Raw genomic sequence first — 27,429 nt, forward strand, 5'->3', positions numbered from 1 at the left:
TTATTTAAGAGGCAAGGTCTCGCTAGAGTGCAGTGGCATAATCACAGCTCGCTGCAAACTTGAGCTCTTGGGCTCAAGCCATCCCCCTGCTTTGGCCTCCCAAAGTGCAGGGATTACAGCATGAGCTGCCGTGCCTGGCCTCACTGTGTTTTAATTTGCATCCCCCCAGTGCTGATATTAACCGTCTTTTCTTCTGCTTATTCACCATCTATATACCTTCTCGTCATTTGCAACATGAGTGGAATTGTAGGACATTATGTTAAGTGAAATAATCCAGGAAAGACAGATAAATATTGCATATTCTCATTCGTATGTGACAGCTAAAAAAAAAAATTGATCTCTTGGAGGTAAAGTAGAATGATGGCTACCAGGTTGGAAGAAGTAGTGATGGTGGAGATAAAGAGTGGTTGTTTAATACATACAAAAATACAGTTAGATATAAGAGATAAGCACAATTGGGTAACTATCACTAATGATTTATTACGTATTTCAAAATAATGATAGGAATGGATTTTGAATATTCCCAACCCAAAGAAATGATAAATGTTTGAGGCGTTGAACATCCTAGTTACTCAGATTTGGTCATTACACATTGTTTTCTCATATCAAAACATCATATGTATCCCATAAATGTGTATAACTAGTTTGTATCTATAAAAATTTTAAAATGACTTTAAAAAACACCATTGATAACTTTGGCCTATTTTCTATTTGGATATATATATATATAGTTTTTTTTTTGGAAGATCAAAGTTTATTTACTACCTGCATACAAAAAAACATATTGCACATCAAACAACCAAAAATCAAAAAAAAAAAAAAAAAGAAAGAAAAGAAAAAAGGGAGAGGAAGGGAAAGAAAGAAAAGAAAAAGATACTCTACCAAAGACTAACATGGAGTTTATACAGAACAAACCTTCTGGAAATTGATCTTTTTAGTAGTTCAGTGGATATATATTTTTAAATTAAGTTTTGAGAATACTTCGTATACAGTTAACCCTAAACAACATGGGAGTTAGGGGCACTGTTGCCCAGTGCAGTCGAAACTCCACGTATAACTTTACACTTCCCGAAAACTTAACTATAATAGCTTACTATTGACTGGAAGCCTTAACAATGACAATGTTGATTAACATACATTTTATACGCTCTATATATAATTCCTATATTATTACAATAAAGTAAGCTAGAGAAAAGAAAACATTATTAAGAAAATTATAAGGAAGAGGAAATACATTACTATTCATTCAGGAGAAGTGGACCATCATAAAGGTGTTCATCCTTGTTGTCTTTGAGTAGGCTGAGGAGGAGGAAGAGGGGTGGTCTGCAGTTCTGATGGAAAATGCAGGTCTGATCTTAACCTCAACTGTATTTGCACAAAATAGTAGAGCTAGCACAGCCTTTCTTGCTTTAATCCTGAGGCTCACTTCTCTTCCTGACTAATATCTGTTGTGGCTTTTTTCCCCCCAAATAGGGCACTTTCATCTTCATTTAAAATCTTTAGGCTGATGTCCTTCTCCTCAGGTGGCAGAGGCAGAGCGTGTGGAAGGGGAGGCGGGAGAAGTGGAACACTTGGTCTAACTTTAAGAAAAACGTCATAATCTCTGTCTGAGGTTTTCCTTTTTCATTTCTCTAATAATGTTTCTATACCGTACCAATTCTCCCTCCATTTGCCTTAGTTTCCATGCTTGTATCAGATGTGTGAGGAGGTCTGTGTTGTAGAAGTCAAAGGCAGGCTTGAGCACTCAGAGCTCTCCCACCAGACAAGCTGATGCCCCTTTGTCTCCTGGCTCTGCCGCTTCCCATCCTGCCTCATTGTCTGGCACTGACTGAAAGGCGCTCAGCTCCATGACATCATCCTCTGTTAATCCCTCTACTGTAGTGTAGACTTAGCTCTTAAATTTCTTCAAGATCCATTTCTTCTTTCCTTTTTTTTGTCAGCACATTGTATTTTTTAAAATTTATTTATTTATTTATTTTTTATTCTTGGGGACTCATCGAGGGTTCGAGATCCATTTCTTGTAACACTTCAACTGCCACCTTTTCTGCCATGTCTACAATTCCCTTTGCTATTTTCTTTCTTTCTTTTTTTTTTTTTTTTTGCAGTTTCTGGCCGGGGCTGGTTTTGAACCCGCCATCTCCGGCATATGGGGCCAGTGCCCTACCCCTTTGAGCCAAAGGCGCCGCCCTCCTTTATGATTTTCTTTTCTTTTTCTTTCTTTTTTTGAGACAGAGTCTCACTGTGTCGCCCTCAGTTGAGAGCTGTTGCATCACAGCTCACAGCAACCTCAAACTCTTGGGCTTAAGTGATTGTCTTGCCTCAGCCTCCCAAGTAGCTCGGACTACAGGCGCCTGCCACAATGCCCGGCTACTTCTTGGTTGTAGTTGTCATTGTTGTTTGGTAGGCCCAGGCTGGATTCAAACCCCCCAGCTCTGGTGCATGTGGCTGGCATCCTAGCCGCTGAGCTACAGGTGCCAAGCCCCTTCACGATTCTCTTGATTGGCTCTGTTGTAAATCCTGTGGAGTCAGGCACAACATCTGGGCATAATTTTCTCAGGCAGGAATTCATATGTCAGGCTTGACGGCTTTCAGGCCCTTTTCTATAACAGCAATAGCATCCCAAGTTCCATCAGAGTTCTATAGCACTGACAGTCCTTTCCACAGAGTACTGTGTGTAATGAGCCTTAAAGGTTTTTACAGCCCCCGGCTGAATTAGAGACATTGTGTTTGGGGGCAAGGAGAACACTTTGATGCCTTCAGTATTGAACTCGCAGGGTTCTGGGTGACCAGGGGCATTGTCCAATATCAAAAGAATTTTTTTTTTCTTTTTTTTGTAGAGACAGAGTTTCACTTTATTGCCCTTGGTAGAGTGCCGTGGCGTCACACAGCTCACAGCAACCTCCAACTCCTGGGCTTAGGCAATTCTCCTGCCCCAGCCTCCCAAGTAGCTGGGACTACAGGCGCCTGCCACAACGCCTGGCTATTTTTTTGTTGCAGTTTGGCCGGGGCTGGGCTTGAACCCGCCACCCTCAGTATGTGGGGCCGGCGCCCTGCTCACTGAGCTACAGGCACTGCCCATATCAAAAGAACTTTAAAAGGTCATCCCTTACTGGCAAGGCAGGGAGGGATGAAGCATCAATGGAACCAATCTAGAAAAAGAGTTCTTGTCTAGACATTCTTGCTGTATAACCAAAAGAGCAGCAGCTGGTGTTTATCTTTTCCCTTTTCAAGGCTTAAGAGTCACTAGCTTAGTAGGAAAATGCAGTTCTGATCTTAACCTCAACTGTATTTGCACAAAATAGAAGAGCTAGCACAGCTTTTCTTGCCTTAAATCCTTGGGCTCACTTCTCTTCTTGACTAATATCTGTTGTGGCTTTTTCCTCCCAAATAGGACACTTTCATCTTCATTAAAAACCTGTTAGGCTGATGTCCTTTCTCCTCAGTGATTTTCTTTTTTTTTTTTTTTTTTTTTGTAGAGACAGAGTCTCACTTTATGGCCCTTGGTAAAGTGTTGTGGCATCACAGCTCACAGCAACCTCCAACTCTTGGGCTTAAGCGAGTCTCTTGCCTCAGCCTCCCGAGTAGCTGGGACTACAGGTGCCCGCCACAATGCCCGGCTATTTTTTAGTTGCAGTTCAGCCGGGGCCGGGTTTGAACCCACCACCCTCAGTATATGGGGCTGGCGCCTTACCCATTGAGCCACAGGCGCCACCCCTCAGTGATTTTCTTTCTTTTTTTTTTTTTTGTAGAGACAGAGTCTCACTTTATGGCCCTCGGTAGAGTGCCGTGGCATCACACAGCTCACAGCAACCTCCAACTCCTGGGCTTAAGCGATTATCTTGCCTCAGCCTCCCGAGTAGCTGGGACTACAGGCGCCCGCCACAACGCCCGGCTATTTTTTGGTTGCAGTTTGGCCGGGGCCGGGTTTGAACCCGCCACCCTCGGTATATGGGGCCGGCGCCTTACCGACTGAGCCACAGGCGCCGCCCATCAGTGATTTTCTTAATGGGTCTGGGGACTTGTCTGCTGCCTCTTGGTTGACAGAAGCTACTTTTTTTTTTTTTCTTTTGAGACAGAGTCTCACTTGGTCACCCTTGATAGAGTGCTGTACCATCAAAGCTCACAGCAAACCTCAAACTCTTGGGCTCAAGTGATTCTCTTGTCTCGGCCTCCCAAGTAGCTGGGACTACAGGCGCCCACCACAACTCCCAGCTATTTTTTAGAGATGGGTTCTCACTCTGGCTCAGGCTGGTCTCCATCCTGTGAGCTCAGGCAATCCACCCACCTTGGCCTCCCAGAGTGCTAGGATTACAGGCATGAGCCCCTGAATCTAGCCTAGTAGCTACTTCTTCTGTTTTGATAGTTTTTAAGCCAAACCTTTCCAAAATTATCAAACTATTTATTTTATTTTATTTTTTATTTTTTTTGTAGAGACAGAGCGGTATACGGGGCCGGCGCCTTACCGACTGAGCCACAGGCGCCGCCCGAAACACTATTGTATTTCTACAGGAAATACATTGATCTTGTATCCTGCAAACTTGTTAGACTTACCAGTTAGTCCTGGTAGGTTTTTGTAGATTCTGAGAGTTTTTACATGGATGATCATGCCATTTACAAATAAGGACATTTTATTTCTTTGTTTCTAATCTGGATATGTTTTATTACCTTTTCTTGCCCTCTTGTATTGGCTAGAACTTCCCATACAATCTTGGACAGAAATTGTTAGAGCAGACATCTTTGCTTTTTTCCATTTTCAGAAAGCATCAACTCATTCTCTGTTAAATATTATGCTAGTTCTAGGTTTTTTACAGATTCTTTTCCTATCACTAAGAAAGATTACTTCTATCCTAAAGTGGTGAGAGTTCATCTAGAAAGTATATTGCATTTTGCTTTTTTGTGTGTATACTAAGAAAATCATGTTATTTTTTACTTTTGTTAAATAATGGTAATTTGAGTTTTAAACCAACCCTGCTATCCTGAGATAAAATTTACTTAGAATTTATTATGCTGTTGAATTTTTGGTGAATTTTTCTTAACATCTCTATGTTCATAAGGGATCTTGGTCTCTATTTATTTTCTTCTGTGGTGAATTTTTCTTAATATCTCTATGTTCATAAGGGATCTTGGTCTCTATATTTATTTTCTTGTGATATTTTTGATATCAGAGTAATGCTGGCCTCTTCGAATGAGTTGGAAACTATTCTTTTTCATCTTTCCGCCAGATTTTGTATGGGATGAGTTCAATTTTGTCTATATGTTTGGTAGAATTACCTTGGAATCCAGCTGAGCCTGAAATTGTGTTTGTAGGATTGTTTTTCGTGACAAATTGAATTTCTTTAATAGATATATGGCTTTGCAGATTACCTGTTTATTCTTGAGTGAGCTTTGATAGTTTCTGTGTTCTGAGAATTTTCTCCCCTTCATAGAAATTATTGACTTTATGGGCATAGAGGTGTTCATAATATTTTCTTATTCTTTGTTTTCAGACACTAAAGCAATATTCTCTCCTTTATTCCTAATATTGGAAATTTATGAGCTGTCTTACTAGAGACAAACATTTATTAGTTTTATTGATCTTTACAAAGAACCAGCTTTGGGTTTCATTGATTTTTCTCTGTTATTTATTTATGTTTCTTCCCATTTCTTAGATTTGTATTTTGTTCTTTTTTATGTCCTTTCTCCTGCACATTTGGCCTTCATTCATTGTTTTTCTAATTTGAAGTTAGACTTCAAAGTCATTTGTTTGAAACCTTTCTCTTTTTTCCTAAGACAGGTGATTTAGTGCTATTATTCTTTCTCTAAGCACTGCCCTAACTGCTTCATACAACTTTTAATATATTGTATTTTATATTTTGTTAGCGCCAAATATTTTCTAATTTTCCTCTTCATTTCTACTTTTACCCATGGTTTATTTTTAAGTGTATTATTTAGTTTTCAAATACTTGGAGATTTTCTAGTTGTCTTTCTAATATTGATTTCTGATTTAATTCTACTGTAGCCAAAGAACATACTTTGTATGATTTTTACATTTTTTTGGTCTCTTTATAAAGGTCCAAACAAAACCATTTACATTTATTAAGATGTGTTTTATGACCCAGAATATGGTCTATCTTACACATTCTATATACACCTGAAACAATGTGTATTCTGTTTTGAGGTGGAGCATTCTATAACTGGAAACATAAAGTAAATTAGGTCAAATTAATTTCTAATCATATTATTAAAATTTTTGTTACAACAGTCAATTATCTTATAAAATAATTTAAATAATAAATCTTATGGAAAAGGTATTGTTTTGTATATTTTGTCATTTTAAAATTGTTTCAAGTATGAAGGTAAATTTAGTCCCTTTTACTTTATCTTGACTGAAATCCAAAGCTCCAGGGAAGTTATGAGGCTGGAAGTATCTTCAGACTTTCCTTACAGAGAATATTTATTACATTATTATTTGAATAAGATGTTTATCTTTTATTCCAAAGATCTTATATATTCCTTTTGAGGTTTTTTTCCCCAATTATTTATAGTTTCAGAATCTTAGACACATTACCTAGCCATCTTGTTAAGGAAACTTCTTTAAGAAGGATTCAAGATACCTCTGAGGAAATAAAATATTCTTGTAAAATTCAAGATAATTATACAAAATGTCAAAACAAATTTGGGAATCTATAATTTCTATGAGAAATTTAACTTTAAAATGTAAATGATTTAATTCTTTTTTTTTTTTTACTTTTAGCAGTTTTTGGCAGGGGCTGGGTTTGAACCTGCCACCTCCGGCATATGAAGCTGGCACCCTACTCCTTTGAGCCACAGGCACCGCCCTAAATGATTTAATTCTTACTGTTGAATCAGCTAAGCCATATTCTATGATTGTTTGTCTTTTTGGGAATGTTTAATTTTGGTATAATTGTAAATGTATGTTAAACATGCAACAGTAATACAAAAAATTCTTTTATACCCCTTGTTCAGATTCTTTAATTATTTTCTTTTTATGCACTTGATTTTTGCAGAGTACACCTTTAGACTTAACATTGAAGAAGGAGTGGGAATCCCCAAAATACCTGTACAACCCATTGGATATAATGATGCGGAAATATTATTACGGTATTGTTTACTAGTTGGATATAAAATTAAGATATTAAGATATTTTGGATTGAGGTATCCATTTTCTGATCTAAAACCAACAATATCTGAAGGCTAATTATTTAAAAAGTGAAGTTTTATATCAATGTAATACCTGAAGTTGGAAAAACAAAACATACTGTGTTTTTATTATGTAAGAGAAAAGTAGTCTGTTTACTGCCTAAAATGTGGGAGTACATGGCTCACCTCCTGGGGGCGGGACACAACTATAACAGGGACTGTACCTAACAAATGCAAACACTGTAACCTAATTCTTTATATCCTCAAATTAACCTGAACTTAAAAAAATAAAAAATAATAGGAAAACATTGCTCTGTTTGCTACAAATGAAAATTCTCAAAATATGAAACTATGTCTGAAAATAAAAATGAATACAAATTTGAGATTTTTCAAGTAGTTGGATTTTCATAGATATTAATTCCATATTTATATTTGATATGAAGTTTAAAAATAATGCCCACCACATACTAGATGAATGGCCTTGGACCAGTTGCTTAATCTTTTTCTGATTCAGTTTCCTTGTCTATAAAATGAGAACAGTAATTTTTCCTCCATGGTAGCATTACTGTAAGATCATATATGTATTTTGCAGTGTCTAGAATATGATAAATTGTGTTTGCTTTTATTATATTTTTATATTTTAAATGTTTGCATTAGCACAACTTAATAATTGCTTGTGAGTGCCTATTATGTAATCAGCAGCTTCTTTACAAGTTTCTTATCCTTGGCAGTCATTGAGTGTCAGGATTTTTGGACCCAGTGCTTTCCCACATAAATAACTAGGTCAAAGGTGAGGAGGCAGATGCTTCCCATTTGCCCTCACTATTTTATTTTTTCTCCTTATCTCTTATCACTAACACATTACATATGTGGTATTTTACTTATTTATTTCCATTATGGCTATCTCACTGGAATGTAAGCTCTCCAACGGAAGTTTTCGATAGTACCTAAACCTAGCACTTAGTAAATATGCAATATTTCTTAGGTATATGAAAGAAATATTATTTTATCATCAAATTTTATTATTTCTTCTTGAAAGTTGTCATACTCAACCTTTATCTGTCATTTTATTTTCTTTTGACAGCCATTTGGGAGGAACTGCTCCACCAGATGACAGCTGGAAGGGAAGTCTTAATGTGAGTTATAATATTGGGCCTGGCTTTACCGGGGGTGATTCTTTCAGGTAATTTTGCATTGCTTTCCTAGCCTGCAAAAGCTTTCAGAATCTGAGCAGAGAGCACATGTTTATTTTTATGTTTAGGTTAGCATCAATTTTTTTCCATCATTCTTCATTTGTTATGTTTTTCTTTTCTTCATTTTATTTAATGACATATGAGATCAACAAATTTGGGCTTCTTAACCTAAGATATTTTCAGGAAGACATGCTAAACAATATTTCGGTCTTTCTAATATTCTTATCTCTTGGAAGCAAAAATAAATTCCTCATTTAATGCCTTAAAATAAAAAAAGAAAAACACTCATATATCCTAACATAATTGATGCTATTAAAAAAAAAGATTAAAAAACTCTCATCCATTGATTAGTTTTCCTTTGAAGTACTGTTATTGAATATTGCGAGTGTATTAAATTTGCACTCAGAAGTGGTATACTTTTGTCTGGGGGCCAGAATCTGCTTTTAACAATATGCAGGTTTTGACAACATATTAGTTCTTCCATTTAAAAAAATAACCACAAACTAGAAACAAGTGGGGTACCCTCACTCCTAGGATAAATATTTAGTTTGTTCTTCTTTCAAAATATGGCAATTTTCTCATGTCATTTTGGATTAATTAAATGTTAATGTCACTTTTGTTCTGTCTTGCTGAGCTTGATTAAATTTTCCCTTGTTTTCTAATTTGGTTAACTGTAATTTATAAATGAATATTTACAAGTATAGCTCAGATCAGAATCAACATTGAAGGTCTGGAAATGTCTCATTATGTAGTTGTGTATTGTAGCAGGAGCTTCCCAAATTCTCATTTAGCAATATATCATGTTTGTTATAAGTAGGACTCAGTCAGCTCTTTAACAATGAACTTATATGCCACTTCCATAGTCATTAAGAAAGTTACAAAATAGCAGGATTTAATATAAATACAAAGAAAAATATTCAAATAATGTTTATATTTTTGCCTTTATTGCATAATCAGATATCTTCCCTTTTTTTTGTAATTAAGGAAGGTGTATTGAGAATTTTTAGAATAAACTAAGACTTTTTTTTTTTAATTGCAGTTTGGCTGGGGTCGGGTTCGAACCTGCCACCCTTGGTATCTGGGGCCAGTGCCCTACTCACTGAGCCACCGGCGCTGCCCAAACTAAGACATTTTTAATAAAGGAATATTTTGAATTTTTAATAAATAATAGTATATCTATAAGTGACTTTAAGAGGCATGTTTAGGAACTTAGGAATAAATGACATGATGTCTGAAACTTACTTGCTGATGGTTCAACAGTAAGCCCAGGAGCTGGAGGTTGCTGTGAAGTGTGATGCCACAGCACTCTACCGAGGGCGATAAAATGAAACTCTGTCTCTAAAAAAAAAAAAAAAATAAGAATAAAAAAAAAAATTACTGAACTTAAGTGGTCAATATATGAGAACCCGATCTTCCATTTTACATTTTTTCATAATAAACTTTCATTATGAAAACAGCTTTTCATAATAAAACAATGGAAGAGAACGTCAGCCATAATGCTCTATACTGACTAGTTTATTCTTTTTGAAATTCTAGGAAGGTTAGAATGCATGTGCATAACACCAATAAAATCACAAGGATTTACAATGTAATTGGAACTATCCGAGGATCTGTGGAACCTGGTGAGTCAGTGATTTTTTTTTTTAGCATGTTGTTTTTACAAGGATTAAAAAGGGGGAGGCTGAGGCAGGTGGATTGCTTGAGCTTAGGAGTTCAAGACCAGCCTGAGCAAGAGCAAGACCCCGTCTCTACTAAAAATAGAAAAACTGGCCAAGCATTGTGGCAGGCACCTTTAGTCCCAGCTATTTGGAAACTGAGACAAGAAGATCACTTCAGCCCTAGAGTTTGTTGTTGCTGTGAGCTATTAGACCATGGCACTATGCCCAGGGCAACAGAGTGAGACTCTGTCTCAAAAAAAAAAAAAAAGATGATAAATTTCAAGTCAATGATTTTTTTTCTTGATTGATTTGAAACTACTAAATTTAGGAGAAAATTGTACAACTCTAAAAGAAAACATTATAGTGATTTTCTATGAAGGAAATTTAAACAAGAACTTCTTATGGAGATTTTTTTCTAGAGAGGAGACTTAAGCAAGAGAAAGTTGAATTTGAAAACATAAACTACAAACATTTATTACATATTTAAAGTTGTAGTTATTTGAACATATTCCTTTCCAGACAGGTATGTTATTCTGGGAGGTCACAGGGACTCCTGGGTATTTGGAGCTATTGACCCAACCAGTGGGGCTGCTCTTTTGCAAGAAATTGCCCAGAGTTTTGGAAAACTGATGAGTAGAGGTAATTAACTTTTCTTTCCTAGGTGATAACAAAAAATATGACTTTCTTTTTTTTTTTTTTATTGTTGGGGATTCATTGAGGGTACAATAAGCCAGTTACACTGATTGCAATTGTTAGGTAAAGTCCCTCTTGCAATCATGTCTTGCCCCCATAAAGTGTGACACACACTAAGGCCCCACCCTCCTCCCTCCATCCCTCTTTCTGCTTCCCCCCCCATAAACTTAATTGTCATTAATTGTCCTCATATCAAGATTGAGTACATAGGATTCATGCTTCTCCATTTTTGTGATGCTTTACTAAGAATAATGTCTTCCACTTACATCCAGGTTAATACGAAGGATGTAAAGTCTCCATTTTTTTTAATAGCTGAATAGTATTCCATGGTATACATATACCACAGCTTGTTAATCCATTCCCGGGTTGGTGGGCATTTAGGCTATTTCCACATTTTGGCAATGGTAAATTGAGCTGCAATAAACAGTCTAGTACAAGTGTCCTTATGATAAAAGGATTTTTTTCCTTCTGGGTAGATGCCCAGTAATGGGATTGCAGGATCGAATGGGAGGTCTAGGTTGAGTGCTTTGAGGTTTCTCCATACTTCCTTCCAGAAAGGTTGTACTAGTTTGCAGTCCCACCAGCAGTGTAAAAGTGTTCCCTTCTCTCCACATCCACGCCAGCATCTGCAGTTTTGAGATTTTGTGATGTGGGCCATTCTCACTGGGGTTAGATGATATCTCAGGGTGGTTTTGATTTGCATTTCTCTAATATATAGAGATGATGAACATTTTTTCATGTGTTTTTTTTTTTTTTTTTATTGTTGGGGATTCATTGAGGGTACAATAAGCCAGTTTTCATGTGTTTGTTAGCCATTCGTCTGTCATCTTTAGAGAAAGTTCTATTCATGTCTCTTGCCCATTGATATAAGGGATTGTTGGCTTTTTTCATGTGGATTAATTTGAGTTCTCTATAGATCCTGGTTATCAAGCTTTTGTCTGATTGAAAATATGCAAATATCCTTTCCCATTGTGTAGGTTGTCTCTTTGCTTTGGTTATTGTGTCCTTAGCTGTACAGAAGCTTTTCAGTTTAATGAAGTCCCATTTGTTTATTTTTGTTGTTGTTGCAATTGCCATGGCAGTCTTCTTCATGAAGTCTTCCCCCAGGCCAAGATCTTCCAGTGTTTTTCCTATGCTTTCTTTGAGGATTTTTATTGTTTCATGCCTAAAATTTAAGACCTTTATCCATCTTGAATCAATTTTTGTGAGTGGGGAAAGGTGTGGGTCCAGTTTCAGTCTTTTACATGTAGACATCCAGTTCTCCCAACACCATTTATTGAATAGGGAGTCTTTCCCCCAAGGTAAGTTCTTGTTTGGTTTATCAAAGATTAGGTGGTTGTAAGATGTTAGTTTCATTTCTTGGTGTTCAATTCGATTCCAAGTGTCTATGTCTCTGTTTTTGTGCCAGTACCATGCTGTCTTGACCACTATGGCTTTGTAGTACAGACTAAAATCTGGTATGCTGATGCCCCCAGCTTTATTTTTGTTACTAAGAACTGCCTTAGCTATACGGGGTTTTTTCTGGTTCCATACAAAACGCAGAATCATTTTTTCCAAATCTTGAAAGTACGATGTAGGTACTTTGATAGGAATGGCATTGAATAGGTAGATAGCTTTGGGAAGTATAGACATTTTAACAATGTTGATTCTTCCCATCCATGAGCATGGTATATTCTTCCATTTGTTAATATCCTCTGCTATTTCCTTTCTGAGGATTTCATAGTTTTCTTTATAGAGGTCCTTCACCTCCTTCGTTAGGTATATTCCTAGGTATTTCATTTTCTTTGAAACTCTGGTGAAGGGAGTTGTGTCCTTAATTAGCTTCTCATCTTGACTGTTATTGGTGTATACAAAGGCTACTGACTTGTGGACGTTGATTTTATATCCTGAAACATTACTGTATTTTTTGATGACTTCTAGGAGTCTTGTGGTTGAGTCTTTGGGGTTCTCTAAGTATAAGATCATGTCGTCAGCAAAGAGGGAGAGTTTGACCTCCTCTGCTCCCATTTGGATTCCCTTTATTTCCTTGTCTTGCCTAATTGTATTGGCTAGAACTTCCAGCACTACGTTGAATAGTAAAGGTGACAGAGGACAACCTTGTCTGGTTCCAGTTCTAAGAGGAAAAGCTTTCAGTTTTACTCCATTCAGTAAAATATTGGCTGTGGGTTTGTCATAGATAGCTTCAATCAGTTTTAGAAATGTGCCACCTATGCCTATACTCTTCAGAGTTCTAATTAGAAAAGGATGCTGGATTTTATCAAATGCTTTTTCTGCATCTATTGAGAGGATCATGTGATCTTTATTTTTGCCTCTGTTAATATGGTGGATAACGTTTATAGACTTGCATATGTTAAACCAGCCTTGCATCCCTGGGATGAAGCCTACTTGATCATGATGAATGACTTTTTTGATGATAAGCTGCAATCTATTGGCTAGGATTTTGTTGAGAATTTTTGCGTCTATGTTCATGAGTGAGATTGGTCTGAAATTCTCCTTTTTGTTTGGGTCTTTTCCTGGTTTTGGTATCAGGGTGATGTTTGCTTCATAGAATGTGTTGGGGAAGATTCCTTCTTCCTCAGTTTTTTGGAATAATTTCTGCAGTACAGGGATAAGCTCTTCCTTGAAGGTTTGATAGAATTCTGGAGTGAAGCCATCTGGACAAGGGCATTTTTTGGTTGGAAGCTTTTTTATTGTTTCTTTGATCTCAGTGCTTGAAATTGGTCTGTTCAGGAGCTCTATTTCATCCTGGCTAAGTCTAGGGAGAGGGTGTGATTCCAAATATTGATCCATTTCCTTCACATTGTCAAATTTCTGGGCATAGAGTTTCTGGTAGTATTCAGAGATGATCTCTTGTATCTCTGTGGGATCAGTTGTTATTTCCCCTTTATCGTTTCTGATTGAGGTTATTAGTGATTTTACTTTTCTATTTCTAGTTAGTCTGGCCAATGGTTTATCTATTTTATTTATTTTTTCAAAAAACCAACTCCTTGTTTCATTAATTTTCTTAATGATTCTTTTGTTTTCAATTTCATTGATCTCTGATTTGATTTTGGATATTTCTTTTCTTCTACTGAGTTTAGGCTTAGATTGTTCTTCTTTTTCCAATTCCATAAGATCTCTTGTGAGATTGTTGATGTGCTCTCTTTCTGTTTTTCGAATGTAGGCATCTAAAGCGATGAATTTTCCTCTCAAAACTGCTTTTGCAGTATCCCACAGGTTTTGGTAGCTTGTGTCTTCATTGTTGTTATGCTCAAGGAAGTTAATGATTTCCTGTTTTATTTCTTCCTTCACCCATCTGTTATTCAACAGAAGATTGTTTAATTTCCATGCCTTTGGGTGGGGTCGAGCATTTTTGTTAGAGTTGAGTTCCACCTTTAGTGCCTTTTGGTCTGAAAAGATACAAGGTAAAATTTCAATTCTTTTGATTCTGTTGATATTTGTTTTGTGTCCCAGGATATGATCAATTTTGGAGAATGTTCCATGGGGTGATGAGAAGAATGTATATTCTTTATCTTTGGGGTGGAGTGTTCTATATGCGTCTATCAAGCATAGTTGTTCTAGGGTCTCATTTAAATCTCTTACATCTTTGTTTAATTTCTGTTTAGAGGATCTGTCCAGCTCTGTAAGAGGTGTGTTAAAGTCCCCTGTTATGATGGTATTATCAGATATCATATTGCTCAGACTGAGTAAGGTCTGCTTCAAGAATCTGGGAGCATTTAAATTGGGTGCATAAATATTTAGAATGGAAATGTCTTCTTGTTGTAGTTTTCCCTTGACCAATATAAAGTGACCATCTTTGTCTTTTTTGACTTTAGTTGCTTTAAATCCACATGTATCTGAAAATAAGATTGCAACTTCTCTTTTCTTCTGAATTCCATTTACCTGAAAAATTGTCTTCCAACCCTTGACTCGGAGCTTTAATTTGTCTTTTGAAGCCAGGTGTGTTTCTTGCAGACAGCAAATAGATGGCCTGTGTTTTTTAATCCAGTCAGCCAATCTATGTCTCTTCAGTGGGGAATTCAAGCCATTAACATTTATTGAGATAATTGATAAGTGTGGTAGTATTCTATTCGTCTTATTTGGTGAGAGTCCGTTGCTTAGTTTTATCTTTTGCATCAGTGTGGAGGTTATGTTCTGTCCTTTGATTTCTGAGTTCTTACTTTGCTGCTGATCCATTGTGGTGGTCAGTGTGCAGAACAGGTTGAAGTATTTCCTGTAGAGCTGGTCTTGTTGTGGCGAATTTCCTCAATGTTTGTGTATCCGTAAATGATTTGATTTCTCCGTCAATTTTGAAGCTTAGCTTAGCAGGGTATAGAATTCTGGGCTGAAAATTGTTCTGTTTAAGTAGATTAAAGGTAGATGACCATTGTCTTCTTGCTTGGAAAGTTTCATTAGAGAAGTCTGCGGTCACTGATGGATTTGCCCCTGTAGGTCAACTGGCGCTTACTCCTGGCAGCTTGCAGAATCTTTTCTTTTGTCTTGACTTTTGACAGGTTCATCACAATGTGTCTTGGAGAAGCTCGGAAAATATGACTTTCTTAATATCTTTTTGTTTTTAGACAGTTGTACCTAACCATGTATGTTAACAATGATTATAGGCTGGAGACCCAGAAGAACTATCATTTTTGCCAGCTGGGATGCAGAATAATTTGGACTTTTGGGTTCCACAGAGTGGGCTGAGGTAAATAAGACAGAGAAGGCTCTTGCTATTTTTGCGTCAACAGATAACAAATGAATATGGATCTCAGGATGATCACAAATAGATTCCATTACCTAATACGATTTTAATTTGGAAAATGACTCAAGAAAATTTAAGCAAGTTTGGTTTTATTTTCCTGCTACTTTGGCATAAAAGAATAATCTATTATTATTAGGCTACAAACAAATTTATTTGTTCTTGTCAAAGTGTTTTAGTTTCTCTCTGTATTTGTTTTGTGAAAAATTAGTAAAATCAGTAAGCTCACAAAATAATAAGATTAGCAAACTGTTTTTTACAAGTGATTTCATTTATCTAAAAACTGAACCAAATCTTTGAAGTGAATTTTTAAATTTTTGAACTTTCCTTGGAGTTCTTCCAACTGAGGAAGAGAAAACATACTGTGTTCTATTAACATAGCTATACTTTGATTATAATTTCACATTTATAGATTGGTATATTTTCCCGATTTTGATTATAATTTCACATTTATAGATGGTATATTTTCCCATTCACAAGATAGATGCTTAATTGTTAAGTATAAGATGATAATTTTGTAAATTGAATTACTTTATTTTTTTTTTAATTTTTTTATTAAATCATAACTGTATACAATGATATGATTATGGGGCATCATACACTCACTTCATAAACCATTTGACACTTTTTTATCACAGTGGTTAACATAGCCTTTCCGGCGTTATCTCAGTTACTGTGCCAAAACATTTATATTCTACATTTACCAAGTTTCGCAAATACCCCTGTAATATGCACCACAGGTGTGATCCCACCGATTCCCCTCCCTCTACCCACCCCCCCCTTTCCCACTTCCCCCTGTTGTTAAGTTGTAGCTGGGTTATAGCTTTCATGTGAGAGTCCCAAATTAGTTTCATAGTAGGGCTGTGTACATTGGGTATTTTTTCTTCCATTCTTGGGATACTTTACTAAGAAGAATATGTTCCAGCTCCATCCATGTAAACATGAAAGAGGTAAAGTCTCCATCTTTCTTTAAGGCTGCATAGTATTCCATGGTATACATATACCACAATTTATTAATCCATTCGTGGATCGATGGGCACTTGGGCTTTTTCCATGACTTAGCAATTATGAATTGGGCTGCAATAAACATTCTGGTACAAATATCTTTGTTATGTTGTGATTTTTGGTCTTCTGGGTATATGCCCAGCAGAGGAATTACAGGATTGAATGGCAGATCTATTTTTAGATCTCTGAGTGTTCTCCATATATCTTTCCAAAAGGAATGTATTAATTTGCATTCCCACCAGCAGTGCAGAAGTGTTCCCTTTTCTCCGCATCCACGCCAACATCTCTGGTCTAGAGATTTTGTGATATAGGCTAGTCTCATTGGAGTTAGATGATATCTCAAAGTAGTTTTGATTTGCATTTCTCTGATGATTAAAGATGATGAGCATTTTTTCATATGTCTGAAGGCCGTGCGCCTGTCTTCTTCAGAGAAGTTTCTCTTCAAATCCCTTGCCCAGCCTGCGATGGGATCCCTTGTTTTTTTCTTGCTGATGCGTTTGAGTTCTCTGTGGATTTACTTTAGTGAATAGATCTGCTTTATACTTGGAGTTGATTTGTTTATTTTTATTTATTTTTTTCCTTTCATTAAGCCATATACACATAGATCATGAATACATTTATGCTTTTGTGGGGTACAATGTGTTGATTGTTTTATACAATTTGGAATGGTTACATCAACTAATTAAAATAACCTTCACCTCGTTTACTTAATTATTGCATTAAGACATTTATGTTCTATACTGCATAGATTTGACTTTTACCCTTACAATATGCTCAATAGGTGTGGTCCCACCGTTTACCCTCCCTCTATTAAACCTCCCCCCTCCCCTTCCATCCTCCTCTACTTCTCTCTTTCATCCTGGAAAAGTTCACATAGACCACAGCATCCTATAGTTGTGATCTATCTTTCATAAGAAAATGTAATTATAAATAATTACATTCAAGGGTTGATGGGCACTTGGGCTTCTTCCATGACTGGCAATTATGAATTGAGCCACAGTGAACAATCTGGTGCAAATATCTTTGTTGCAAAGTGATTTTTGGTCTTTTGGATATATACCGTAGTACAGTAATTGCAGGATCTACTTTTAGATCCCTGAATGTTTTCCAAACTTCTTTTCAAAAGTAACGTTATTAGTTTGCATTCCCACCAGCAGTGCAGAAGTGTCCCTTTTTCTCTACATCCATGCCAACATCCATAGTTTGGGGATTTTGTTATGTGAGCCACTCTTACTGGAGTTAGATGATATCTCAAAGTGGTTTTGATTTGCATTTCTTTGATGATTAAAGGTGATGAGCATTTTTTCATGTATCTGTAGGCTATGCACCTATATTCTTCAGAGAAGCTTCTGTTCAAGTTTCTTGCCCACAATGAAATGGGATCACTGGTTCTTTTCTTAATAATAAATTTGAGTTCTCTGTGGATTCTGGTTATCAAACCTCTTTCAGAAACGTAACCTGCAAATGTCCTCTCCCATTCTGAGGGCCGTCTGTTTGCTTTACTCACTGTGTGTCCATGGTTGTGCAGAAGCTTTTTAGTTTGATCAGATCCCAGTAATGTATTTTTGGTGTTGCTTCAATTGCCCAGGGGTCCTCCTCATAAAATATTCTCCCAGGCCAATTTCTTCAAGTTTTTCCCCTGCAGTCTCTCCAAGAATGTTTATCGTTTCATGTCTTAAATTTAAGTCTTTTATCCAGTGAGAGTCAACTATTTTTTATTTATTTTTATTTATTTATTTATTTATTTTTTATTAAATCATAGCTGTGTACATTAATGCGATCATGGGGCACCATACACTGGTTTTATAGACTGTTTGATACATTTTCATCACACTGGTTAACATGGCCTTCCTGGAGAGTTAATTTTTGTTAGAGGTGAAAGGTGTGGGTCCAGTTTCAGTCTTCTACAAGTCGCCAGCCAGTTTAACCAGCACCATTTGTTAAATAGGGAATCTTTCCCCCAATTTATATTTTTGATGGGCTCAAATGGTGGTTAAGAGTCTAGGTTCATCTCTTGGTTCTCAATTCTGTTCCATACATCTGCCTCTCTATTTTTGTGCCAGTACCATGCTTTTTTTCCCACTATAGATTATAGTATAGTCTGAAGTCTCATAGTTTGATTCCTCCTGATTTGTTTTTATTTCTGAGTAATGTCTTGGCTACTAGAGGTTGTTTCTGTTTTCATATAAAATGAAGTACTAATTTTTCCAGATCTTTAAAGTATGGTAGAGATGCTTTAATAGGGATCACATTAAATCTGTAGATTGCTTTAGGTAGTATAGACATTTTAACAATGTTGATTCTTCCCAGCCGTGAGCATGGTATGTTTTTCCATTTGTTGACATCTTCAGCTATTTCTTTTCTCAGAGTTTCATAGTTCTCTTTATAGAAATCTTTTATGTCCTTTGTTAAGTACACTCCCAGATATTTCATCTACTTTGGCACTATTGTAAAGGGAATAGGGTCCTTCCTTGATTATTTTTTCCCCTTGACTATTGTTAGTATATATAAATGCTACTGATTTGTGAGTATTGATTTTATATCCTGAGACGCTGCTGTATTCCTTGATCACTTCTTTTTTTTTTTTTTTTTTTTTTTTTTTTTTTTTTTTTTTTGTAGAGACAGAGTCTCACTTTATGGCCCTTGGTAGAGTGCCGTGGCCTCACACAGCTCACAGCAACCTCCAACTCCTGGGCTTAAGCGATTCTCTTGCCTCAGCCTCCCGAGTAGCTGGGACTACAGGCGCCCGCCACAGCACCCAGCTATTTTTTGGTTGCAGTTCAGCCGAGGCCGGGTTTGAACCCGCCACCCTCGGTATATGGGGCCGGCGCCTTACCGACTGAGCCACAGGCGCCGCCCCCCTTGATCACTTCTAAGAGTTTTATAGTTGAGTCTCTGGGGTTTTCTAGGTATACAATCATGTCATCTGTGAAGAGTGAAAGTTTGATCTCCTCTCCCTATCCTATCCCTAGGATACCCTATATCACCTTTTCTTCCCTAATTTATATGGCTAAGACTTATATTACAATGCTAAAAAGCAGTGGAGACAATGGGCAGCCTTGCCTGGTTCCTGATCTGAGTGGAAATGTTTTCAATTTTACTCCATTCAATACGATATTGGCTGTGGGTTTGCTGTAGATGGCATCTATCAGTTTAAGAAATGTCCCTTCTATACTAAATTTCTTAAGTGTTCTGATCATGAAAGGATGCTGGATATTATCGAAAGCTTTTTCTGCATTAATTGAGAGAATCATGGCTTTTGTTTTTTATTTTGTTATGTGATTAATTATATTTATAGATTTATGTATATTGAACCAACCTTGAGACCCTGGGATAAAACCCACTTGGTCATAGTGTATAATTTGTTTGATATGTTGCTGGAATCTGTTTGCTAGGATCTTATTGAATATTTTTGCATCAATATTCATTAGAGATATTGGTCTATAATTTTCCTTTCTTGTTGGGTCTTTTTCTGGTTTGAGGATCAAGGTGATGTTTGCTTCATAGAATGTGTTGGGAAGTATTCCCTCTTTTTCTATGTTTTGGAAAAGGTTAAATAATATAGGTACTAGTTCCTCTTTAAAGGTTTCATAGAATTCTGTTGTGAAGCCATCTGGTCCCAGATTTTTCTTTTTGGGGAGATTTTGTATAGTTGATGCTATTTCAGAACTTGATACAGTCCTGTTCAGCATTTCCACTTCTTTCTGGCTAAGTCTAGGAAGGTCGTATGCTTCCAAGTATTGGCCTTTTTCCTTCAGATTTTCATATTAATGAGAATAGAGGTTTTTGTAATATTCATTAAGGGTTTTTTGAATTTCTGAGGAGTCTGTTGTTATTTCATCTTTGTCATTTCTGATTCATGAAATTAGAGATTTAACTCTTATTTCTGGTTAGATTAGCCAAAGGTTTATCTATTTTATTGATCTTTTCAAAAAACCAACTTTTTGATTTTTTGATCTGTTGTATAATTCTTTTATTTTCAATTTCATTTAATTCTCTAATTTTGGTTCTTTCTTTTTTCTGCTGGGTTTGGGGTTGGAATGTTCTTCCTTTTCCTGTTGCTTGAGATGTCCCATTAAGTTGTTAACTTCCTCTCTTTCCTTTCTCTTGAGGAAGGCTTGCAATGCTATACATTTTCCTCTTAGGACTGCCTTTGCAGTATCCCACAGGTTCTGGTAATTCATGTCTTTATTATTGTTTTATTCCCAAACTTTGGTAATTTCCTTTTTAATCTCCTCTATTATCCAGCTGTCATTCAGCATAAGGTTATTTATTTTCCATGTCTTTGTGTCAGTATGCTGATTTCTGTTGTTACTGAGTTCAACTTTTATTCCGTGATGGTCTGAGAAGATACAAGGAATAATTTCTATTCTGAGGTTAGACTTGTGACCTAAGATGTGATCAATTTTGGAGGATGTTCCATAGGCTGATGAGAAGAATGTTTATTCAGTTTTGTAGGATGAAATGTTCTGTAGGTATTTGTTAAATCCAGTTGCTGAATGGTTAATTTTAAGTCTAAAAATTCTTTGTTTAGTTTCTTATTGGAGGATCTGTCCAACACTGCCAAAGGGGTGTTAAAATCTCTGACTATTATGGTGCTAAAGGAAATCAAGTTGCTCATGTCTATTAGGGTCTCTCTTATAAATTGAGGAGCATTCTGGTTGGGTGCGTAAAGGTTAATAATTGAAATCTCATCATCTTGAGTGTTTCCTTAAGAAATAGGAAGTGACCATTCTTATCTTTCCTTACTTTTGTTGGTTTAAAGCCTGTTGTATCTGCGATTAAAATTGCAACACCTGCTTTTTTCTGATTTCCATTTACCTGAATTATAGCTAACTATCCATTCACCCTGAGTCTACATTTATCCTGTAAGGTAAGATGCAGGCCCCATTAGCAAAGGGTATGCCTGAGGTGATTCCTGCCCTGGCGGGGCCTGGAGGGGACTCAGACTAGAATACGCCTGCACAGAGGCTGCAAACTCCCAAGGCAGAGTTGATTTAGAATTGTTGCTTTTGTGAGTACAAGATGCACCTGATCCCCAGTGAAGCATAGCCGGGACAAGAGGGGTCAAGGCAGTGGCGGTGCAGGAACTGAGAACCCTTTTTGATCTCTAATCACGTGGCCCAACAAAGAGTGCAGCGGAGACAGAGATGCCAGCTCCATGAGAATTTGCATGGCGGTGGTGGCACAGGGTGTGCCGAGTCACAACTTCTGTGAACTCAAATCTCGCCTGGCCCATGGTAAAACACAGCCAGGACAGAAACACAAATTCTGCAAGATTATAAGTGGCAGCAGTATCAGCCCAGGGCAGGGCTGCAGGTGTTTGTTAAATCCAATTGCTGAGTGACACTCTCCAGCTTCCTTTGAGCACTTGAGGTAGTCAGGCTTCAGCTCCCCATGCTGGCTGGTGGCAGAGTGTGGCAGCCTGGCCGACGAGACATTGATCTACCTATGACACTGGCAGGCGCAAACCCCTGGTGCATTTGCGTGTGGAGTCAGCACAGACTTGTAGCAGCCCTCGCCTTGCCCGTACCTCTCTGGAAATTGCCCAAGAGTCTGGACTCCGGGGGACAGGCTTCCAGACTTTGGGGTGGTAGCAGAGGGGAGTGCTGGGAGATCAGAACTGCAGGCAGAGTATATGTTTAGTTGGAGAATGCCAAGGCACACAAGTGGGTTCTCTCTGGGGAAGGAGTTCCAGTTTTTAGCAGGTCTCTCCCATGGGATAAAATAGGAGGGCATCTGAACTCTGCTCACTTTGTAGAAAGTACATTGTGAGCTTTTCTCATGGGGGAGGGGTTTCCCATCCACTTGGAGATGTGTTTTGTAGCTATTGGTTATTTGCTTGGGGTCGCAGCTCACCTCAGCAGGGGTGATGTGCCCTCTTCAGTATCTCTCTTGGCTCAGCTCCAAACCATCAGCTTACTTGACAAGCTTCTGTCCATCAACTCTCCTTCTGGACGGGAGCCTCTGTGGAAAGTTGGTTCCAGTTAGCCATCTTGCCTCTCCCTGAGGTGATTTTTCTTTTCCTTCAGATATGATTGATTGTCACTAGTTCTTCTTTAAATGTCTCTCCTAGGCCCTTTTTCTTTCATCTTTTGCCTTTAGCCTGTCTGTTGAGTAATTTCTAAGTTCTTAAACTTATAGGTAAACTCATACATTTTATACAGGTCAGTATACTATGTAACTACTTCCTTCCTCTCCACTGCCGTTACTTTTTATTACTGATAAATCCAGGTTTTATTGAGTTGTTTTAAAATATGGCATACTAGGCTTGGGGCCTATGGCTCAAGCGGCTAAGGCACCAGCCACATACACCTGAGCTGGCGGGTTCGAATCCAGCCTGGGCCCACCAAACAACAATGATGGCTGCAACCAAAAAATAGCCAGGCGTTGTGGCGGGCGCCTGTGGTCCCAGCTACTTGAGAGGCTGAGGCAAGACAATCACATAAGCCCAGGAGTTGGAGGTTGTTGTGAGCTGTGATGCTACGGCACTCTACACAGGGGGACAGCTTGAGGCTCTATCTCAAAAAGAAAAAGATATATATATATATGGCATACTGACATGCCATTGTGTTTAATTTCAAAAATGCTTTTCATCCTAGCACTCTGAGAGGCCAAGGCAGGTGGATTGCCTGAGCTCAGGAGTTCCAGATTAGCCTTAGAAAGTGTGAGACCTCATCTCTAAAAACAGCCAAGCCTTGTGGCGGGTACCTGTAGACCCAGCTACTCTGAAGGCTGAGGCAAGAGAATCGCTTGAGCCCAAGAGTTTGAGGTTGCTGTAAGCTACGACGCCACTACCGAGGGCGACTGTGTCTCAAAAAAAAAAGAAAAAAACAAAGCTTCCTTCTGACTCAGTTCCTTTTTTTTTTTTTTTATAGAGACAGAGTCTCACTTTATGGCCCTCAGTAGAGTGCCGTGGCCTCACACAGCTCACAGCAACCTCCAACTCCTGGGCTTAAGCGATTCTCTTGCCTCAGCCTCCCGAGCAGCTGGGACTACAGGCGCCCACCACAACGCCCAGCTATTTTTTGGTTTGCAGTTCAGCCGGGGCTGGGTTTGAACCCACCACCCTCGGTATATGGGGCCGGCGCCCTACCGACTGAGCCACAGGCGCCGCCCTATTTTTTTTTTTTTAATTTTAAATTTCAAGTGCATAAAAGATTAGGTTACATTGTTTGCGTTTCTTAGGTAGAGTCCCTATTGTAGTTGTGCCCCTGTGCTGCTTTTAATTTCAACGGATTTGAGGGATGCAAGTGGTTTTTTTGTTACGTGGATGAATTGTGAAGTCATGAAGTTAGAGCTTTTGGTGTACCCATCACCTGAGTAGTGTACATTGTACCTGATGCCTCATCCTCCTCCCAGCCTTCCTGATCTCAAGTTTCAAAAATCTCTTGTGCTACACTCTGTGTGACCATATACATCTCATTCAACTCCCTTTCTTTTTTTTTCTTTTTTTTTTTTTTTGTAGAGACAGAGTCTCACTGTACCGCCCTCGGGTAGAGTGCCGTGGCGTCACACGGCTCACAGCAACCTCTAACTCTTGGGCTTATGTGATTCTCTTGCCTCAGCCTCCCAAGCAGCTGGGACCACAGGCACCCGCCACAACGCCCGGCTATTTTTTTTTTTTTGTTGCAGTTTGGCTGGGGCTGGGTTTGAACCCGCCACCCTCGGCATATGGGGCCGGCGCCCTACTCACTGAGCCACAGGCGCCGCCCTCAACTCCCTTTCATAAGTAAGTACAAGTGGTCTTTGTTTTTCCATTCCTGAGATACCAAATATTCCACTTAGGATAATGGTTTCCAATTCCATCCAAGTTGTTGCAAGAAATGTTATTTCATTCCTTTTTTATGGCTCACTTGTACTGAGTATGTAAATATACATCCATATGCATGCATCACATTTTCTTTTTTTTTTTTGTAGAGACAGAGTCTCACTTTATGGCCCTTGGTAGAGTGCCGTGACCTCACACAGCTCACAGCAACCTCCAACTCCTGGGCTTAAGCGATTCTCTTGCCTCAGCCTCCTGAGTAGCTGGGACTACAGGCGAGCATCACATTTTCTTTATCCACTTACCAGTTGATGGACACTTAGATTGATTCCATATCTTTGTAATTGTGAATTGTGCTACAATAAACACACAAGTGCATGTGTCTTTTTGACATAATGACTTCTTTTCCTTTGGGTAGATACCCAGTACTGGGACTGCTGAATCAAATAGTAGGTCTACTTTCAGTTCTTTGAGAAATCTCCATTTCCAAATTTACATTTGCAACAACAGTGGATAAGCATTCCCTTTTCATCTCATATAAGCCAACATTTGCTGCTTTTTTTTTTGTGCCTTTTTCATTTTTTAATAGTAATTCTGACATGGATAAGGCAGTATCTCATTATTTTATTTTAATAATTTGTATTTCCATGATAATTAGTGATAATGAGCATTTTTTTGTATTTTCATTGGCCATTTTTATATCATCTTTTAAAAAGTGTTTGTGTCTTTTGCCCACTTTTTCTGATCAGGTTATTTGGTATTTCCTGCTGATTTGTTTGAGTTTCTTGTAGATTCTGACATTAGTCCTTTGTTTGTTGCACAGTTTGTGAATATTTTCTCACATTTTGTAGATTGTGTTGATTTTTTTCATTTGCAGTATAGAATCTTTTTGGTTTAATTAAGTTTATTTACTTTTGTTTTTGTTGTATTGCTTTTGGAGCTCAGTCATAAATTCTTTGCCTTGGCCAATATCCAGAAGAGTTTTCCTGAAATTTTCTTCTAGAATTTCTATGGTATCAGGTCTTACATATAAGTCTTTAATCCATCTTGAGTTAAATTTTGTGTATGGCGAGAGATAGGGATCCAGTTTCATTCTTGTGCACATGGTTTTCCAGTTACTTTCTAATCAGTTGTTTGTAGGTATATGGTTTTATGTCTGGGTTCTCCATTCTGTTGCATTGATCTATGTATCTACTTTTATACCGGGACCATACTGTGTTGGTTACTATAGCCTTGTAGTATAATTTGAAGTCAGATAATGTGATGCCTTCAGATTTATTCTTTTTGCTTAGGTTTTCTTTGGTTAATTGGGCCTTTTTAAATGCCATATGAAATTTAGGATTTTTTCAAATTCTGTAAACAATGATCTTGGTATTTTTTTTCTTTTTTTTTTTTTTGTGGTCAGGGCTAGGCTTGAACCCACCACCTCTGGCATATGGGGCTGGTGCCCTACCCTTTTGAGCCACAGGCACCGCCCATGATGTTGGTATTTTGATGGGCATAATATTGAACCTGTAAATCATTTTGGACAATAAGAACATTTTTACATATTGATTCTTCCAATCCATGGGCATGAAATGTTTTTCCATCCATGTCAAACAATTTATGTCACCAGTGTTTTGTAGTTCTTTTTGTGGAGATGTTTTACCTCCTTGGTTAAGTGTATTACTGAGTATTTTATTTTATTTTATATAGCTATTTTAAATGGTATTGAGTTCTTGATTTGATTTTGAGTTTGGCTGTTATTAGTATATAGAAATGCTCCTGATTTGTGTACGTTAATTTTGATTCCATTTATATTGCAAATTTTTATTACTACAGTTATATTATGAATATGCATTTTAAAAGTAGAATATTAATTTAGTTGAATCAAATTTCACTTTTAGGTCACTTTTTTTTTCCTGCTTCTATATTCGTTGAAGGTCATTTACTTTAGAAATATATAATTTCTTGTGATACATAAATAGATGTGTCTTTTTTTAATTTCAGCAGGTTAAAGGTAAAAGAAATCTAAGATACAAAATGATAAATATACTTTGGTTTAACTTGTATACATGTGCCTTAAAAGACAATTTTAATATTCTTTCCAGTTTTGTACCAGATTCTTGGTCATATTCAGCAGCATATTTCTCTCCTTTAAATACACATAAGAAATAATTTTTATTTCTACTGTAAACCTATTATAATGGAAACTCTGGTTTTATATTTATAACAGAGGCAACTATCATCTGGACTGTGCAGGCAAGTGTAAAAAGTTGACAGTTTTGGGCGGCGCCTGTGGCTCAGTCGGTAAGGCGCTGGCCCCATATACCGAGGGTGGCGGGTTCAAACCCGGCCCCGGCAGAACTGCAACCAAAAAATAGCCGGGCGTTGTGGCGGGCGCCTGTCGTCCCAGCTACTCGGGAGGCTGAGGCAAGAGAATCACTTAAGCCCAGGAGTTGGAGGTTGCTGTGAGCTGTGTGATGCCACGGCACTCTACCGAGGGCCATAAAGTGAGACTCTGTCTCTACAAAAAAAAAAAAAAAAAAGAGTTGACAGTTTTTATTTGTGCCATAACTATACGCAGCTTTAAATAAGTTTACTATAAGATGTTCTCATAAGGTAATTAGCTAGCAGGGGTCCTCAAACTTTTTAAACAGGGGGCCAGTTCATTGTCCCTCAGACTATTGGAGGGCCGGATTAAAGTTTAAGAAAAAAACAAAACTGAACAAATTCCTATGCACACTGCACATATCTTATTTTGAAGTAAAAAAACAAAACGGGAACAAATACAATCACACCGCCGCATGTGGCCCATGGGCCGTAGTTTGAGGACCCCTGAGAGAGGTGAAAGACTCCATCAGCACGTTCCCCTGTGTGTGACTACACTGGTCTCCCTCTATTTTATCTTTCTTGCCTCTGCGTAGTGTGCGCGCATGAGTGTGTGAGAGTCTTATTTTTGTCTTAACTATCCTTCCTTTTCTCCCTCTAACTTTTTCGGACTTCCTCTCCTTTTTTCATTCTTTTTTTTTTTTTTTTAAGATTTATTTATTTATTTTTTAATTGTTGGGGATTCTTGAGCCCAGCAGTTCAAGGCATAGAGAGACACTCTCTCTTTTAACTGATCTAAATTGTGTGGGACAGAGTACTGATTAGCACTTCTTTAAGATAGTATGATTTCAGAAAAAGGAAAGGATTTTGATGGGAATTCAACCCCCAAAAGATGTCAGAAATGGCATAGAATTTCTCAGCAATTGC

The 27,429-nt window shown here is 37.7% G+C and overlaps 1 pseudogene; it reads left to right on the forward strand.

Annotated features, from left to right (window-relative positions):
- Positions 1 to 360: 360 nt before the first annotated feature.
- The window catches only part of LOC128574171 (N-acetylated-alpha-linked acidic dipeptidase 2-like), a 31,067-nt pseudogene continuing 3,998 nt past the window's right edge, over positions 361 to 27,429 (forward strand).

Source organism: Nycticebus coucang, chromosome 21 (assembly GCF_027406575.1).
Source record: "Nycticebus coucang isolate mNycCou1 chromosome 21, mNycCou1.pri, whole genome shotgun sequence".
In the NCBI taxonomy this organism is placed as follows: Eukaryota; Metazoa; Chordata; class Mammalia; order Primates; family Lorisidae; genus Nycticebus; species Nycticebus coucang.